Genomic DNA, 17,822 nt, shown 5'->3' with positions numbered 1-17,822 from the left:
CATGTTGGGTGTGGTGAATGGTATCAGTGTGGATCCAGCTGGTCTGTTTGCACCCGGTACCCTGCTGGAGAGGGGTGGCAGAGTTTTCCATGTGCCACCACACAATGATTTAAGCAGCCATTGAGGGCAAAATAGTTGCTTCCTCCTGGATACATCCATCTGTATGCGTGTGTGTGGCACGGACGTGCTGTTAATAGATCTGTGTGCTTGAGGGGCGTCCGTGTGACCTATAAGTGTAATCTTAGACTTGTTTCTTTGTGTCTTAGTTAATGTCAGCTTTGTGAATATGTGTCATGTGCCATCCATATAACAAAAACAGAATATTAATAAATCTGTCACCATGTATGTGTCCATCACTCTCTCTTTCTTTCTCACTTACTCTCTTTCTCTCTTTCTCTGCCATTGTGTGTTTGCCATCTGTGCAGGGGCAGTTTGGTAACTGCCAGATGAACATCCTCTTAAACTCCCCTCTACTCTCCTCTTTGCTGCCCCTCCACCTCTCTGTCCTCCAGCAATGGTGCACGCCATTGAAGGGCTTTGTTTGTGACACGTGTGTTACCAGGAGGTGTGCCTGCCCCCCTCTCCCACTCCAAAGTCCCTCTATTATATGAGGGCCACTCAGTCGAATCCCCCTCAGGTCCAAAGGGTCATTATCTCTTCGTGGAAGGGGGTCTCCCTCCATTGTCCTATAGATTAACACAATCCCCTCCCATCTCTACTGTTTCCCCACCACATGCTGGCCCAAAAGTGTTAAAATGTCCTGAAGCAGAAAACAAGAAAGCAATTTACACAGCTGGGTCACAGGAAAGAGGAGAGAGACAATTTAAAAGATAAAGGCTGAGTAGTGGGCCAGAGTTTGGTTGGAGACTACAGTTTGAAGGGATCCTTAATTTCACAAATAAAACACACTAGTGCCACAGGCTCTTTTGCAAGACCTATTGCTTTAGTGGGTTGATAAATGCCAATTTGTTGAGTTCCACCAATGGCATTTATAATATTCTTTTTTTTTTTTTTTTTTTTGTGGACATCACTGATAAGTTCTGCAGTTTTAATAAGGCAATCACTACTACTATTCTACTATTGTTTTTTTTTTGTTTGTTTTTTTAAAACCCCTTAATCCTAAGTGTTAAAATTCAGCTATCACTGGTCCAGCACCATTTATGCTACTGACATTAGTGCTGGAAATTGCCAAAGACCACTAAGTTTGATATTACAGCAATATTTAGTTGCTGATTTGAGTTGTGATTTTTAAAGTATTGCGATTCTGTAAGTATTGCGTTTTGATGTAATGATATACAATAGTGTGGCAGGGTGGAGGGCGGGGCCGGGTCGTGATTTCGCACACCCGGTCCCTAATTAAGCCTGAGAGGGATAAGGCCGACTGGAGATGGCAGTGCGAGAGAGAGAGAGCATTATGGACAGCTGTCCGACACCTGTGTGTGTTTGTGTCTTTTGGTTTAAGTTTATTATTAAACTATTATTTATATTGTCAAGCCGGTTCTCACCGCCTCCTTTCCATTGAATGTGTTACAAATAGTTAGCTGTGTTAGCTCCTTTTTTTTCTTAGAAAGAAATGTTTATTGAAGAACAATTGTGTCTGACGTAAGAATTGTTTTACTCTGTAATGCAGAATTTGCAGGTAAAAGGTAGGGATGTACAAATCTACCAATTTTCATAGTCGACTAGTGTGCTGTCTGAACTAATTAAGGCACACATGTATAGTAAGGATGCATTATGTCCACTTGAACCCAATCAGATGTATTTCATAGGGATATACTGTATAGACGCTAAGCTCAGCCTTTTAACATAGTAATTAACGGATATTCAACAAATAAACAAGAAAAGCTCCAATGCAGCGCAGTACAAAACAGTGTATGTGCATCCCGGACACAGAATGACGCGCTTCAACGTAACCGGAGCACTTGGAGTAACAGTGTGATCCTTGCTACGCATTCAAAAGCGCATTGCTGTTAGTTTATAAATATTGCCGGTGCACAACATGTTGTACATGGCATCCAACAGTTTAATGAGCCTTTTTACTGATATTCTTTACTGCCAAACTATCTATTAGGACTGTGTCAACCAGAATCTGCAGAATGACTCCTAAAAAAATACTCTCCACAACACCTTACAAATAAACCTGGATTATGCATAATAACAGAAACATTATCCACAGCAGAGGATTTGATGTCCAACAGTGAACAAGCAGCACTTTAATGGCTGTAGCAGTGGTGGATTAAAGGATTAAACATAAAGAATTAAAGAGACAAAACTTTTCAGAGAAAAAAACTGTTTATGTAGAAAACGGCATAGATATAGCTCCCTTAATTTATCTATAATTATATTAGCATATTAAGCTGACAATGTCATTTTTTTAATGAAATTAATAAGCTAATTTTCATCAGGGAGACAATTTTAAAAATCGTTTGACTCAAGAATCGCGATTTGTAACAGAATCTATTTTTTCCCCCACCCCTAACAGACACGAATGATAGCTTAAATCCTGCTTCTTGAAGAGAGGTGTGATATTAGGTTTTAAATCAATCAGACTTTTGTCTGGCAGACAATAAAACAGGCTAAAACATTCCATAGACTTACATTAAAGAAGGAACTCGAGCCATATCAAGTCTAAGCAACTGCATAGCAATGTCCAGGAAACTAGGTCTAGGTTTAAAAAAAGTTATATTTTTAGATTAATTGACATCTTCATTTAAACAATCCCAATATCAACTCTTAAAAACACAAGATTGATCTTGTACTCTACGCCAGTGGTGCTCATTACGTTGATCGCGATCGACCAGTCAATTGTACGACAACAGGCCGAAAGGAAAAGAGAGTATAGAGAATCTTAACTTTTGATCTCCTTATTTTGGTACCCATGTGCTGTTTGACTGACTGATAGGCTTATGGTTGTGTGCATTATGTGCACGTATGCATAGAATGTCATTATTAATCAAACAACATAAGAAAACGAGAAATGCACTCACTTCTTTTGACTATTAGTAATTATGTATTACACCCTGTCTAAAGATTAAGCGACCAACGTCGCATCGCAACAGCTTGAGGCTGCCTACACTGGACGCGTCGAAACGAACATTATAAACAGTTTATTTGTCTTGTTGGCAAGAGTAGCGTCAACGCGTGCAGTGCAAAATGGCCATTTACTGTAGGTGCGCCGTGACACTCGCATCTGGTGCAGACATGGTGTTATAATTATACAGTAAAGAGCTGTAATTGAAGTAGTTTTTTGTTACATTTCATTACTTTTTTCAATGTTTACTTGAAAACTTCATATTGAACTTCAAGCACATATTGTTTTTATTTGTTCTATTGCTTCTCTTTTCTATTTAAGCAATAAGGCATGAGAGGCTGTGCTATATTGTGAATATGGTCACGGCTGAAGTGCATTGTTAGGCACATCACCTCTTTGTACTTGCTTTATTACTGACTTTTTATTTCTCTGGATTCATTATTTGAAAACTCAAATTAGTTAGGATTTTGATGTGAGATCAAAAAAAGGAGAATTGTCATATATATCGAATATTATATCTGAAATCTACCCAAATTATTCAGAATCAAAATCAAATCTAATAAAAATCGGAATCTAATTGAATCAAGAGTTTGTGAATCGGAATTGAATCGGATTGAGAAATATGTACCCAGCACTACTGGCAACCATCCACATCACCCTTCACATTTGCTTCAGAATATGTAAAAATCTAGTTGTTCTTGTAGTTGTCATCAATCTAACTGTAACTTCTTTCAAAATCCATCACCAGGCATCATATTTTTTGACTGGGTCTAGCACTGTAGTCGAATTTGGCAGCTCTGTGATTTTTTTTTTATTTTTACGTTTTCATTCGCATTTAAATTTTCACGCACTGCAGTCCTTTGAGGGTGTTCAGTCACAGTTGCCTCTTCACAGTTGGCAAAGGGTTTTTTTTTTCCGCAAAAGATGTGGCTTGTATATTTAGAGTAAAGGTGAATGGCCCTAAAGTATGTCTGGTGTAGTTGATCCTGCGCGATTGTGTATGTTTTCATGGCAAGTCTTGCTTCCTTCAGACTGGGCTTCCTCAGAGAGGGGGTCAGCACATCTGAAAAGACTGATTGAGTTTTTAGCTCAAGGGAGAGAGGGGGAGCACATGACCACTAGGTAACTCTCCCACCCTCTCTCTCTCACACACACACTCACCCTCTCTCTCTCTTTACTGCTGCAGACCTTTCGTGTTGTGTGTGTGGCCTTGGAGGAAATGGTCTGGAAATTCACGTCACCCTGAAAGACTGAGTACATTCAGGGTGTCTCAGAGGGGTTTGAGTGCATTTTGGGTTTGACAGGGCTTGCAAGATGGAGGGCGATGGTGTTTATTCTAGACCTGGAGCTTGACTGAGAAGTGTGCCTATTAAAAGTGTTGGGGGTAGTGTGGTGCAGTGGGTAAAGTTCTGGTTCAGGTTACCAAACGGTTGTCTAATAGAGTAGTTCTAGTAAATTGTGTTTTTTATGTTGCTTAAATAACAAGCCAAAACAAATTAATAAAAAAGATATCCGGAAAACTAGAATAACTTTTCTAGACATTCTAAAACAACCTGTAACTGAAAGCAGGGCTGTATCCATTATAGAGCGCAACAGTCTGGTTCCAGAATATCTCATACATTTTCTCAATTGTGGAATTGATTATTAACAATAACATAACCTTTAAAGACAGACCTACCGTGAGGCTGTTAATCAATGGTATATGCATCTGCTGAAGCCATCAGTCTGCATTATTTCAACTTAATAAAAAAAAAAAAAGTTTAATAATGGAATTCCTGGTGAAGACACTATCCATGATTAATCCTGAAGGGGACAATACACTAATCAGAGAATTGCGGCAAAAAAACTGCCCTAAAAGACCGCCCACTTCCATGACGCTGTGCGAATGTCACAATTAAACCTGTATTCCTATGTCCTCAAACTGCTTGTATGTTAGTAATCATCTGAATATTTTGAAATATGTTTTCAATATATCGATTCTATACTTATAATCAACAACAGTCGTTTGCAGTGCTTCATGGGATTGTAATTCATTACTTCATTAAAGATGTTAAGCACAGTCTTTTAACTTTTGTTCTATTTTCAAATTGTATTTTTTTTTTCACAAATAAAAGTTTGTAATGTAGTGATTCTCCTCGAAGCTGGTTGGTTTAGTTCATGGATTAGAATTCTTATATGGAGTACTTTATGAAATCCCTATGCAAATATTCGTATTAGTGATTTACCGATATGGTATTTTTAATATATTTTAATAAGTTCTGCACCATCACCAAACGGAATTGCAAAAATAGTAAGTTTTTAAGCATGTTTACTGTATACTCTAAACATATTGTCCTGCCCCAAACTAGTGCCATTGGTTGAACCAGTGTTGCTGTGTTAGCTTGGTTGGGATGCTCAAACAGAACAATGTTTTGATAGCACCACAGTGTTTTCACTTGTTAAAACAAATGGTTTACTTATAGCTGTTTCTACTTATTAAGCTGGGATTTGAGAAAATATCTGAACATAAAAAATGACTCGCTTCAGCTTTAGATACTTTCCTTTGATGCCCTTTGATCTTGATACCTTTGATCTTGAAAATTTGGTTACATCCATGACCGAAAGGAATCACGCAATGGGCTCTCTATGAACTATCAATCATGCCCTTAAAGGGATAGTTCACCCAAAAATTTAAAGTTTCTCATCATTTTCTTACCCTCATCCCATCCCAGATGTGTATGATTTTCTTCTTCTGAACACAAACAAAGATTTTTAGAAGAATATCTCAGCTCTGTAGATCCATACAATGCAAGTGAATGGTGGCCAGAATGTTGAAGCTCCAAAAAGCACATAAAGGCTACATAAAAGTAATCCACACGACTCCATAGTTTGGGACACTGCCATGGTTAAATCCATAGCTGTGTCCCAAACGACACACTATACACTATGCATTTGCAAAATATACTGTGCACTCAGCCATGTAGTGTATGAATTTTCTAAATGTATTATCGTCCCAAATGAAGCACTTAACAGATTTGTACTACACCGAAGCATTCACCATTTAACAGCTGATGGATGTGTCGTTTCAAGTGCACATAATGTGTTGCCGCTATCTTTAACGTGTTAGCCAACCTCAGTTCAAAACTTGTATCTTAAACAACATACATATTCACACAGCTTGGGGTGATGGTAAAGCATTTAACTCACATTTGTAAGGTGCTGTATCCACTGTAGTTTCACTAGCTGCTACATTCTTCATTATTTACTATTTGTAAGTCCAGCATCGCAGCCAGGTAACTCCGTCCCTTCCGCTATGTACAGCAAGCCACATACGCTGAGTGCATGAAGTGTCCAACATTCCACTCTCTGTTTTGATGGTTGAACAAGTGCATCATCCGGGTACTTAAAATACACTTCTTTTTCTGCATTTTCAGTGTAAACATGCTACTCGCACTACTTAAACTACAAAATGACATAGTGTAGAAGTTTGGGATGCACCTCATGTCTTCATAAGCGATATGATAGGTTTGTGTGAGAAACAGTTAAATATTTAAGTCCTTTTTTTGTTAAGTCCTTTTCCCTGTTCAGTAGGTGATGAAATGCACAAAGAATGTGAAATGCCAAAAACAAAAGAAGAAGAATGCGAAATTGAAAGTGGAGATTTATAGTAAAAAAAAAAAAGACTTAAATATTGATCTGTTTCTCACCCAAGCCTATCATATCACTTCTCAAAATATGGATTTAACCACTGGAGTGATATGGATTACTTTTCTGCTGCTTTTATGTGTTTTTTGGACCTTCAAATTTCCATTCACTTGCATTGTATGGACCTACAGAGCTGAGATATTTTTCTAAAAATCTTTGTTTGTGTTCAGCAAAAAAAAGAAAGTTATACACATCTGGGATGGCATGAGGGTGAGTAAATGATAAGACAATTTTAATTTTTGGGTGAACTGTCCCTTTAAGCATGATATTTAACACCAGGTTGTTTCATGAGGATTGTCCTTGAAGTAATTGCACTGTAAATCACTTTGTATAAAAGCTTCTGCTTAATGACTACCCACTTGCTTGTGATGTTATTTTGGGAACACATACTGTCGGTTGTAGTTTCGATGTAGAAAGCGAATGTCACAATAAAAAGACCAAATTACAACTGAAATTTTCTTCAAAACATCCTTTTAATTCTTAAAAATCATGAAAAAAAAAAACCCCTCTTGTTTTCGTGCCAGCTTCCTGTGCTATGTTCAGATTGAATAAGTTAGGCATACCAATAGCGAGCTGCTTCATATTCCTCATAATGTTGTTGACACTCACGCTGGAGTCAGGTTATCTTTCAAAGCAGATATCAGAGAGCTGGAAGTAACAGGCTGGAGACTCATAGCGTGTGTGTGTTTTAGAGTAGCTCTCCTCTTATTGGCTCAGCAGGAAGTGTGAAAGACTGTAGGGAGGAGAATGCATCAGGGGGTGGGGAAAGGGGCGTGTTCTCCTTCTTTCTCTCTCCCTCTGTTTGCCTGGTGTCCCTGCTTGATGAGATCAGTGGATCACCTTTCATCATGAGGCAGCTCTCACACTGCTGCCCGCATTGCCATCTCTCATCTCTCTCTTCTCGTCCTCCCTCTTTCCATGTATCTCATTCCCTTTCTCTCTCTTCCTTCCGCCGTCCATGGGCCACAGAGCCGGGAGCGCGTGAGGAGTTCGGAGCGTGATAATCAGGACGGAGTAAGGAGTGCGGAGTGGGACGGAAGCTACCACGGCAGGGATTAACCTTAGGGAGGGGGTGGGGGGTTACATCTCTGGGGAGAAGCTCCTTTTCTCTCTCTTCAGCAGGGAGAGACCTGAGAAGAGAGAAAGAACTAGTGTGTGCTGCTCCTCACAAAGAGAGGAGCTGCTTTTGTCCTTTATTCCTCTGGGTTTTCCTAATTTCATCCTTTCAGGAGTGACATCAGACTGAGTTCGGCAGGATAGACCATCACAAGTGTTCGTGTAAGCGGTGTGCGCCTTTTTGTGTGTGTTTTGAGTGCATTGGAGAACTTGATGTAGCATGCTCAAGTCTCATTTTGTGTTTACATGTGTCTGTGAGTTGGATTACATTTTCTTTCTGCAAAGAAACTACCCTGTGTTCTTTTATTCCGTGGCTTCTTTCTCTTGGGTTACCTTACATGCACTCTTTCTTTCTATCTCTCTTTCTCTGTCATCCTCAGTCTTTTTCTGTTGTCTTTAGTTCCTCTAATAGAGGTTTGATCCACCCTGGCTAGGATACGCATAGATATTTTTTCTTCTTCTTTGTTTTGGATGTTACTGCCACCCATGCTGAAGCATGTTGACTCCTGTGATGTTTTCAAACCTGGGATTTCCATGCATTCAATACTTTCTGAGATGCGTGCCGTAGGCTGTGGTGGGGTCATAGGAACCCAGTGGCCTGTTCTGTTCTTGCAGAGAGTGTGCGTTTGCAGGTTGGAAAGAGAAGTATTTCCACCTTAACCTACGGCTCATGTTTTCTCAGCTGCCATGTGTGATCAGATAAAGTAATTAGAGGAGAGAGGGAACGGTTGGACTCTCTCCTCCCCGCGTCGAACGTCACTGCTATCATTTGTCTTTCCTCTCTTTCTCTTTCCTCTTGTTTGATGTTGAGAGGAAATGCTCCTACAGCGCAAGCTGACTCTCAGCGCAGGGAGCAGATTTGAATGCTTTTCATTTTGTTTCTCATGTTTGTGTGCATGTGGGGCTTATGGATTTACATGTCTATTTGCGCGCATGTGGCTGTGTTTCCAGTGATGGAATGTTTATGGAGCAGTCACTCGGTGTGTGTGTTTGTTTCTTTTTTGTTTAAGAGGGCAGAGGGGCATCCCTTATAAAGAAGTACTGTTACAGTGGTATCAAGTAGTAATACCACATTACTTTCCAATATACTGTACCATGGTATTGTACCAATGATTATCATATTCCTATTTCATTATAATAGTTTTTCGAAATGTACCATGATAATACCATGCTACTTTGATATATACCATAGTGCTGAAAGATTCTCATATTTATATACCATGGTAATTACCTGGTATTACCATGATACATATCCAAAAAGCCAAAAATACATTGGCATGCTACATTGAAAGCACTGAAATATTACCATATTCATACAATGGCATTTAAATTGTATTACAATGGAAGATGTCCAAAAAGCCAAGGTTTTACCATGGTACATGTCCAAAAAGCCATAATACCATGGCATGCAACTTTGAAGCACCGAAACATTACCATATTCATAAAACATGATATTTACATAGTATTACTATGATACATGTCCAAAAAGCCAAGGTATTACCATGGTACATATCCAAAAAGCTATGGTATTACCATGGTACTGTACATGTTCAAAAAGCCATGGTATTACCATGGTACATGTCCAAAAAGCCAAAAGGTATTACTATGGTACATATCCAAAAAGCAATAATACAATGGCATGCAACTTTGGAAACACTGAAACATTACCATATTCATATAAAATGGTATTTACATGGTATTATGATGGTAGATTTCCAAAAAGCCATGGAATTACCATGTTACTGTGCATGTCCAAAAACATGGTAAGACCATGCTACTTTGATGTATACAGTACTGAAGTGCTGTTACAGTGGTATCAAGTAGTAATACCATGTTACTTTCCAATATACTGTACCATGGTATTGTATGATTATCATATTCCTGTATCATTATCTTAACTTTTTAGAAATGTACAATGATGAAACCATGCTACTTTGATATATACCATAGTGCTAAAAGATTCCCATATTTATATATATCATGGTATTTACCTGGTATTACCATGGTACATGTCCAAAAATCCAAAATACATTGGCATGCTACGCTGAAAGCAATGAAACTTTGCCATATTCATATAACATGGTATTTACATTCATATACCATGTTACATATCCAAAAAGCCATGGAAATACCATGCTACTTTGATATACTGTAGTACAGAAAGATTACCATATTTATATACCATGGTATTACCATGGTACATGTCCAAAAACATGGTATGGCTATGGTACATGTCCAAAAAAAGGCATGATAATACCGTGGCATGCAACTTTGAAAGCACTGAAAGATTACCATATTGATATACGATGATATTTACATGGTGTTACCATGGTACATGTCCTAAAAGCCATGATATTACCATGGTAAATGTCCAAAATCATGGTAATACCATGGTATTTTGACATATATGTAGTACTGAAAGATTAACATATTCATACACTATGGTATTACCTTTGCACCATGTCCAAAAACTATGGCAATACTATGGTATTTTTTTAAGTGGTCTCTGCCCATGTGTCTGTGTGCATTTTTATTTATGTGTTGCGAGCGGTATGGGATGAGGACACTGAGTGTGTGTGTGTGTGTGTGTGTGTGTGTGTGGGATGAGGAGGGCAGTGGGACTGCTTTAATCACTGAGTGTGTTGTCTGAGAGCAGTGGGCTGGAAAGAGCTGACTGGAGCTGCTCTGCTGGGAGAGTTTAGAGCTCAGCTGTTAACCGTGTAAAGAGCTACACAACCATTTGCCTAAACCATTCAATGTCCCTCCTTTGGAGAGGGCCACTGGATTAGAGCCAGAAGCATTTGTGTATGTGTGTGTGTGTGTGTGTGTGTGTGTGTGTGTGTGTGTGTGTGTCCGTGCTGCTTAAGGGCTTGAAAGGACAGGAGGTGGGATCGCACATCTGCCAGAAGGCAGTGTGTGTGTGATTACTGGTTTTGAGATGGGGGTGGACACTTTAGTCACAGTGAAGAATGGTGTTTGGGCTGTCAGAAAGCCTGGCTTTCGATTGCTTTGTGTTGTATTTATTCTCTAGCTATATGATGTTCTCGCTGTGAAGCTTGAAGACTCCAGAGCTCCTAGGCATGGGGAAATTAAATGGGAAATTATGTGGGGAGATATTTGGAACAGCTTAACAGGAAGTACTGGAAAAAATTTCACTTTTTATAAAAATCAGATTGAGTGTGGCCCTGTCACAAAGGTTTGGTATGTTTCATAGCTTTTCTGGTGACAAATAGATACTCAAAGCTAGTTATTGCTTTGGGTTGTGTAGTTTTTCAGATGAGGTTGCTTTGTGGTAGTTTATCGCATTGGCTTGTTTTATTCTGGTAAAGAAAGTGTGTGAGATACAGTATTTGTGTCCCTCACACCATATAAAACAGAAGTTACAAGTATTAAGGCTAGCAAAAGGTTGAAGTAATTAATCGTATTTAATTGCATGATATTTTTTTTAATGAACACTTAGTTTCTTTTCTCAGAAAATCCACTCTAATATTAGTTAAAAGGAATACCTTTCAGGTATGAGCCCTACTGATGGTGCTGTGGGTGTACCTACAGTAAGACAAAAAAGGTTGGGAAACACTCTATAATGACACAGATTTGGTCTTATCCAGGGTTAAATTGTACTTAGAAAAGTACTGTGACACGTTCCCCCTGAGAAGACTGCATATATGAGGGGGTTTTGTTGTCATGAGTAGCCACGTATACATTGTAAACAGATCTGTAATTTCTAATTGAAAGCAATGTTGGCGTAATGTTTGCATTTATCCTGTCTCGGCTATATTCACAATGTCTAGTTTCACTTTGATGTGACAGCCTCCAAGGGCGATCGCTGGGTTTATCTGCTTGTGTGTCAATTCAAAATCCATCTCACCCGTCAGGACATGTCGGACAAAGAACACACACATACTCACTCACATACATAATTCCCAGTGTGCCAAAACATCTCATAATTTTATTAATCACTCTCACGCACACACAAACTGAACCAGTCGTCAATTTGGCCGTTGGCTTCTCTTCATTCTAGAATGTTCTGATCAGAAAAAAAACTGTGCAGTCTGCTTCAGCAGATGCCTGTTGTCTGGCTCTTGCATTTCTTGCTTGCTGTGTGTGTATTGGTGTGTGTGTGTGGTGGAAGTGTGTCTCCATAGGCTAGGTCTGTTTAATTAGGACTGTGTAGGTGGACAGAGGGAGGAGGGAGTGGACATGTGGCCATACGGCCGTCTGTCTTGTACCCTCTGTACTGCCTACATGATCACACACTTTACTGATCTGCCATCAGGCACTGGGCAGGTGACAAAGAGAAGGAGAGTGAGATTTATAGTGAGAGGGGGAAGACAAGAATGGAAAGAGATAGAGAATGTGACAACATTTACATGCACTTAAGAAAATGGTTTATTCCAGGGTTTTTGCATTAAGCAGCCTTCTGAAACGTCATGTAAACAAGAACGCTGATTTCCTTTCAGCGTTTAAGGGATTAAGAGAAAGCGGTTTAACAAATCCAGTTTTCTCCCAGAGAACGCGGCTTACGTGGTTATGAAAATGCATAAGCGGTGTTGTAACAGGTTTTTGAAGCGTGTGCATGTGTGTGAACAGACCGGCTAATATAGGATGGAGCCCATCAACACGTCAACAAAGTGGAAAGAATTAAACATTTTTGGGAGTACAGTGTGAAAAGCACATACAGCACACTATAAACTATACCCATTTATACACACCAATGTAAAACAACGATGGTCCCTCACGTTCGCGTATACATACGGTCATACACTGGGGGAATCATGGAGTTTTATATAAGAGGGAAACCCTATTATTGCAGTGCAATTCTGCTGCAGGTCGCGATAGAAAGTTAAGAAAACAAACACAGCAACGACTCTGGAATATCTGGAAATAAAGCAAAGCAATGGGGAATAAAAATAGTTACCGTAAGTCTTTCTCGGATACCAAGTTTGTTATTTACACAAGCATCATGGGTAAATTACATTGCTGTGGAGAATGCTGCTTACTGACCGAGCTGCATGTATACGGTATTAAAGTTTACTCAGTTTGGTGCCAAAAATCAAAAACATCCAGTGAGCGTCATTTCTGCAGACGGAAATGCCATGTTGATGTGAGAGATCAACAGAAAATGGCCAGACTGGTTCGAGCTGACAGAAAGGCTACGGTAACTCAGATAACCACTCTGTTCAATTATAGTGAGCAGAATAGCATCTCACTGACTTACAGTCAGAGACTGTTGTACATGAAAATCCCAGGAGATCAGCAATTACTCAAACCAGCCCATCTGGCGGCAACAATCATGCCATGGTCAAAACCACTGAGATCACATTTTTCCCCATTCTGATGGTTGATGTGAACATTAACTGAAACTCCAGTCACGTATCTGCATGATTTTATGCATTGCATTGCTGCAACACAATTGACTGATTAGATAATCACATAAATAAGTAGGTGTGGAGGTTTTCCTTATAAAGTGCTCAGTGTATTTTGCATTGCTTTATGTGTGAACAGTTGAACAATTTGTGGTTGAAAGAAGTCCTTGTTTAAAAAACGTTTGAGAAACCCTGGTCTAGATTAGTCACAGCTAATGACCATACATATAAAATTGGCTCAGTTTGAAACCATGTAAAACCAGCTACCATCTTAAGTTAGTTATAGCTAGATTTTCCAGTAGGGAAGTGAATATTAGGAAAGAGAAACAGAACGTGTGAGCGAATGAGCTAATGAATGACTAATTCAAAGAGATGTTCCAAATGCAATAAAGGGAGGATGCAAAGGTAAACAACAGATGGTGAATGTGTGTTCCTACTCATCAAAGTCACCAGTGGCTGGAAGTGTGCATGTCCATCACATCTCTGGTGACTGTGGTAATGCAGATGAGGGGCCAGACACCAGGTACAGACTTTATCACAGACCACCCACCACTTTCCTGAAGGCAAATGCAGGCACCCGTGTCCCACAGAGCATGCAGATGCCCTGCTGAGGGTTTGACAGGTGCTGAAGCATAAACAAATTTAGATGAGGATGTACACAGTAAAGGGCAACAGTGCTGAGAACATACAGAAACCATCACGTAGTGTTGCTCCACAGATTCAGTTTGCTACTTAACCAGTAGGGACACGAGGGAGTGTGTTTTTGCAAATTACATCATTGCTGCAAGCGCTGTTGCATTTGTTCATCTGTTTTGCCAAGTAAAAAAGTTTGCATAGTCAAAGAACCATTGAAACGTCAAATATAACATACAAAATTATCATCTATATAACATCGCTGTTGCCTGTAATGGCAATCATGGAATCCTTCATGCCAATAAATCTGCCAATGTTCTGCCATTTCGAGCTTATTGGCCTATAACTGTGCCCGTCTATAACATGGCCAGTTAACATAAGCATAAGCTCTCCTTTGTGTCTGTTCCAAAATCTACTAATAGCTTAGTCAATGGATAATAAACATTTTGTTTCCAGCCTAATCTCATGAATATTTGTAGCTATTTGAACGTTAATATTTGTAACATTAAAACATACGATATGGACATTTGAAAGCATCTAAAACGTAATTTTTGTTACATATTTACAGCTTTAGAAACTTAAAATATTGACGAATTGTTACAAATACGTATATGTGAGTACACAAATCGATTATAAATATATTTGTACTTTTTCACTGTTTTATAGATATTTTAGATCCCTTAACCCTACCCCAACCTCTAAACATGACTACATTTCAACAATATAAAAACATGTAACAAGTAGATTAATGTATAGTAGCAATCATTTTTGTTACAATATATTAATTTATATATATTTTACAGCCACTAATCCCACACCTACTCCTAAACCTAACCATAACCATTTATTAGCATATAAAACACATAAAAGGCAGATACAATAGTTTATTCAGAAAAATGGCAAAATTCAGTACAAAAGTAGTCCAAAGGGTGATGCGCTGCATCAGATGTGCTCCCTGATGGCATACAATAGAATTGTGTGAGGAGGAGAGTAGAATTTAAATTATTCATCGCTGTAAATCTTCTCCTGATGCACTCCATAACGGCGCTGTCATATCTCATTCAAACATATACATCAGAGAATAAGGCATGTCGCAAACGGTCACGAGACACTTGAGAGACAATGAGCATTCGAAATCTATGCCTTAAAACCGCTGGTCGTTATGCTTGAGGCGGCAATTTTTTAATTCTGAAAATGAAACCAACCAACGCGGGTTGATGGTTACAGAGGGCGCAACGGCGCAACAGCAGATAGAGATGGAGATCGTTGAATAAAAGGCTTGAATTTGGGTCTATTCTTCACAGAAAGCAGTCTGAAGATTTGGATTATAATTAACAAATGTATGGATTAATTTTATTATTGTTTTATTGTGTTTTTTGTGGTTTATTTAGTTTTTTTGGCATATTCTGAAAACTCCTTTTGTGTTCCATGGCAAACAATAATAAAATTAAATGCTTAACAAGTAATTAAACGATTACACAGTTTTTATTCATTTAAACATTTTCAAGTTTAGTCTTGGTTAAAGTGATATAATCCATTGTATAGGGCAGCATTAATCACACAAAACTGAATTAAACCATTAAAATGTCATATTATAATGTCAACTGCATTAAATAAATGTGATGGCATTTAACTAATCTCACTGATTATAAATTAAATGTAATTAACTGATCAAATCTTTGAATTATTCAATTTTAACCAATTCAAATAGTACACGTAAACATTTGTACGTTTCTATAGGTTTTAATATGTCAAATTATAATGCTTAGATGCTGTCAGTATGTCAGTATTATACGTTTTATTATCTATGCAAACGTAAGAGAATGTACATTTGCTAGAACCAAATTTTACATAAGAATATATACGGATTCTGATGAGATCACACTGTTTTCAAATACTACATTTTTTTTATTTCCAGTAAATATTGGTAATTTAAAAAAAAAATCTTAATTTCATGTCAGCATATAAATGTGTACATTTCTATAATAAAATTGTATATCACATAAATGCAGTATATTAATCAGTCATCTGCCATCCTGCTTTAAAGGTATGAATATCAGCTATAGCTGTTGAAAAATCCACATTGGTCAACTACTAGTTATCTGACTACCAGTGGTCCAGGTAATCAGTGGAACGATGGAGTTACTGCTAAAAAAAAAAAAAAAAAAACAGACTGAAAATTGGTTTAAATGCCTTTTAGCCAATCAGATGGTGTGGCCTGACCTTACTGTTGTATAAAACAGTGACCAAGCCATTTTAAGTGGACACCCTGGGCCTGTTGTGGGGTCTGATATATTATCATCGTTGTAGTCATGAAGAACAGCAACAAGCCCTTGAATCCTGGAGCATTCGCCAAACACGCCATGCAGCCATGGAAAATGTAATTATGCAGGCTTGAAAACTAAGAGCTCTATCTTTATGATAGAACATGCAAAACAAATAGTCCTGAATGTCAATTGGCAGATTAAAGAAAATGTTTACAACCCATACATTTTGCAGATGAATACCCTGTCAAAAAGGAGCAATGGAATGTGCCAATTTTGATCTCCTTTATTTTAACTCTGCAAAACAGTCACTAAGCACAGAAAAAGACACATCTGTCTTGATTCAAAAGCAAATGCCACAGAATGGCATAGCAGGGCCACAGGGAACAATTATGCCAGGGCTGTTTTGACTTTTACTTCACATTTCTTTGACTTCTAGCCATAATAGCTCGTTCCCAGTGACATGCACAGTGACACGCACACCAATGGAGGGCTTTTGTGTTTCTAATAGGCAAGTCAGCACAAATGGGCATTTTCCCATGCAGAGATGTATGGCCTTGGTAGAACGCTTTTATATGTAGCCTTGTTTTGCGTGGCTAAGCAGATGGAGACAGCACATCAGCGGTCCATTAAAATGAGGTTGTTATAGTTACATTAGTTGTGTCTTAGATGGTTGTGGATCATTACCCACGAGGAGAGTGAGTGTAATTGATGCCGTGCATGTTATTTCGGCTCGGCATTTTTATCTGTAGTGTAGCGCCCGAAGGCATGGTACAGTCATGCTATGCAGTCATCCAATCTCATAGTGACTCTGAAACAGACTGGACACTGTCCGTGCATGCTGTGTGTGTGTTTATGTTTGCATGTTATCATGCATGAGTGTTCTATCTATCCATCCATCCATCCATCTATCCATCCATCCCTGATCCATCCATCCATCCATCCCTCCCTGATCCATCCATCCATCCAAACTGAGAGCACAACGAGAGTTATAAATCCTGCGATCAATACAAGAGATATAATATTCTGTTTGATGTAAAATAAATATATAGAAAATATCATAATAGAAGGCATGCAATACATTTTTAGAAGCATTGTAATGTAGTTTCAGTTTTATACATTTCTGGATCCATTCATGCACTTTGGATCTGGCTCTTAATGGAACGAATTGATCAGCAAAAGGCCTTTGTCATCTCACCAGTTTGTTTAGCGGTTTCTTTTTTTAATCCAGATTCTCAGGCCTTGTTTTACAAGCCTTTATGCAATTATCTAATGTGAGAACAGTGTTTAAAAGTCTGTCTACAACTCCCAGACTAACAGTGTAATTATGTTTGCGTTGGTGTTTATTACAGTTATTAGTGACTACAGCAATTTGAGTGAGGGAATGTTAGTTAAATTGACGTGTGTAAACACAACCTGAATGAAACATTACTGTGTCTCTGCACGCCGACAAGTCTGTAAAACTCTTTGTATCCTGCTGCGGGAGCCCCTCCAACTCTGAAATCTGATACAGCAAACCTAACGCCTAGACTTCTAGCACACTTTATGATAGCTGTGAGTGGCATGTTAGGGCAGCAGGCTCTCTCTATTTATCATTCATTTTCTTTCACTCTCGCACACACACTCACATTCTATCCCACTTCTTTCATGACCTCATTTATTTTCCCTTTAATATCAGTAGCACTTACCCAGGATTCCAGGCTCTGACTGTCTGGTTGTCTGGCCACT

The 17,822-nt window shown here is 38.7% G+C and overlaps 1 protein-coding gene across 5 annotated transcripts in view; it reads left to right on the top strand.

Moving 5' to 3' along the window:
• spsb4a (splA/ryanodine receptor domain and SOCS box containing 4a) overlaps nucleotides 1–17,822 on the top strand; it is a 122,804-nt gene that overhangs the window by 53,643 nt on the left and 51,339 nt on the right. Inside the window, exon 1 of one of the 5 annotated variants that reach the window (XM_051700287.1) lies at nucleotides 7,539–7,993. The exons of the other annotated variants lie outside the window; for them this stretch is intronic. The gene's annotated coding sequence lies outside the window, so the exon portion shown is untranslated. Of the gene's footprint in view, nucleotides 1–7,538; nucleotides 7,994–17,822 lie in introns of those variants that run through there. 5 annotated transcript variants of the gene reach the window in all.

The sequence above is a fragment of the Myxocyprinus asiaticus genome, chromosome 6 (assembly GCF_019703515.2).
Source record: "Myxocyprinus asiaticus isolate MX2 ecotype Aquarium Trade chromosome 6, UBuf_Myxa_2, whole genome shotgun sequence".
Lineage (NCBI taxonomy): Eukaryota > Metazoa > Chordata > Actinopteri > Cypriniformes > Catostomidae > Myxocyprinus > Myxocyprinus asiaticus.
The sequence above is the reverse complement of the archived record's forward strand: the minus strand, read 5'-3'. Positions and strand labels throughout refer to the sequence as shown.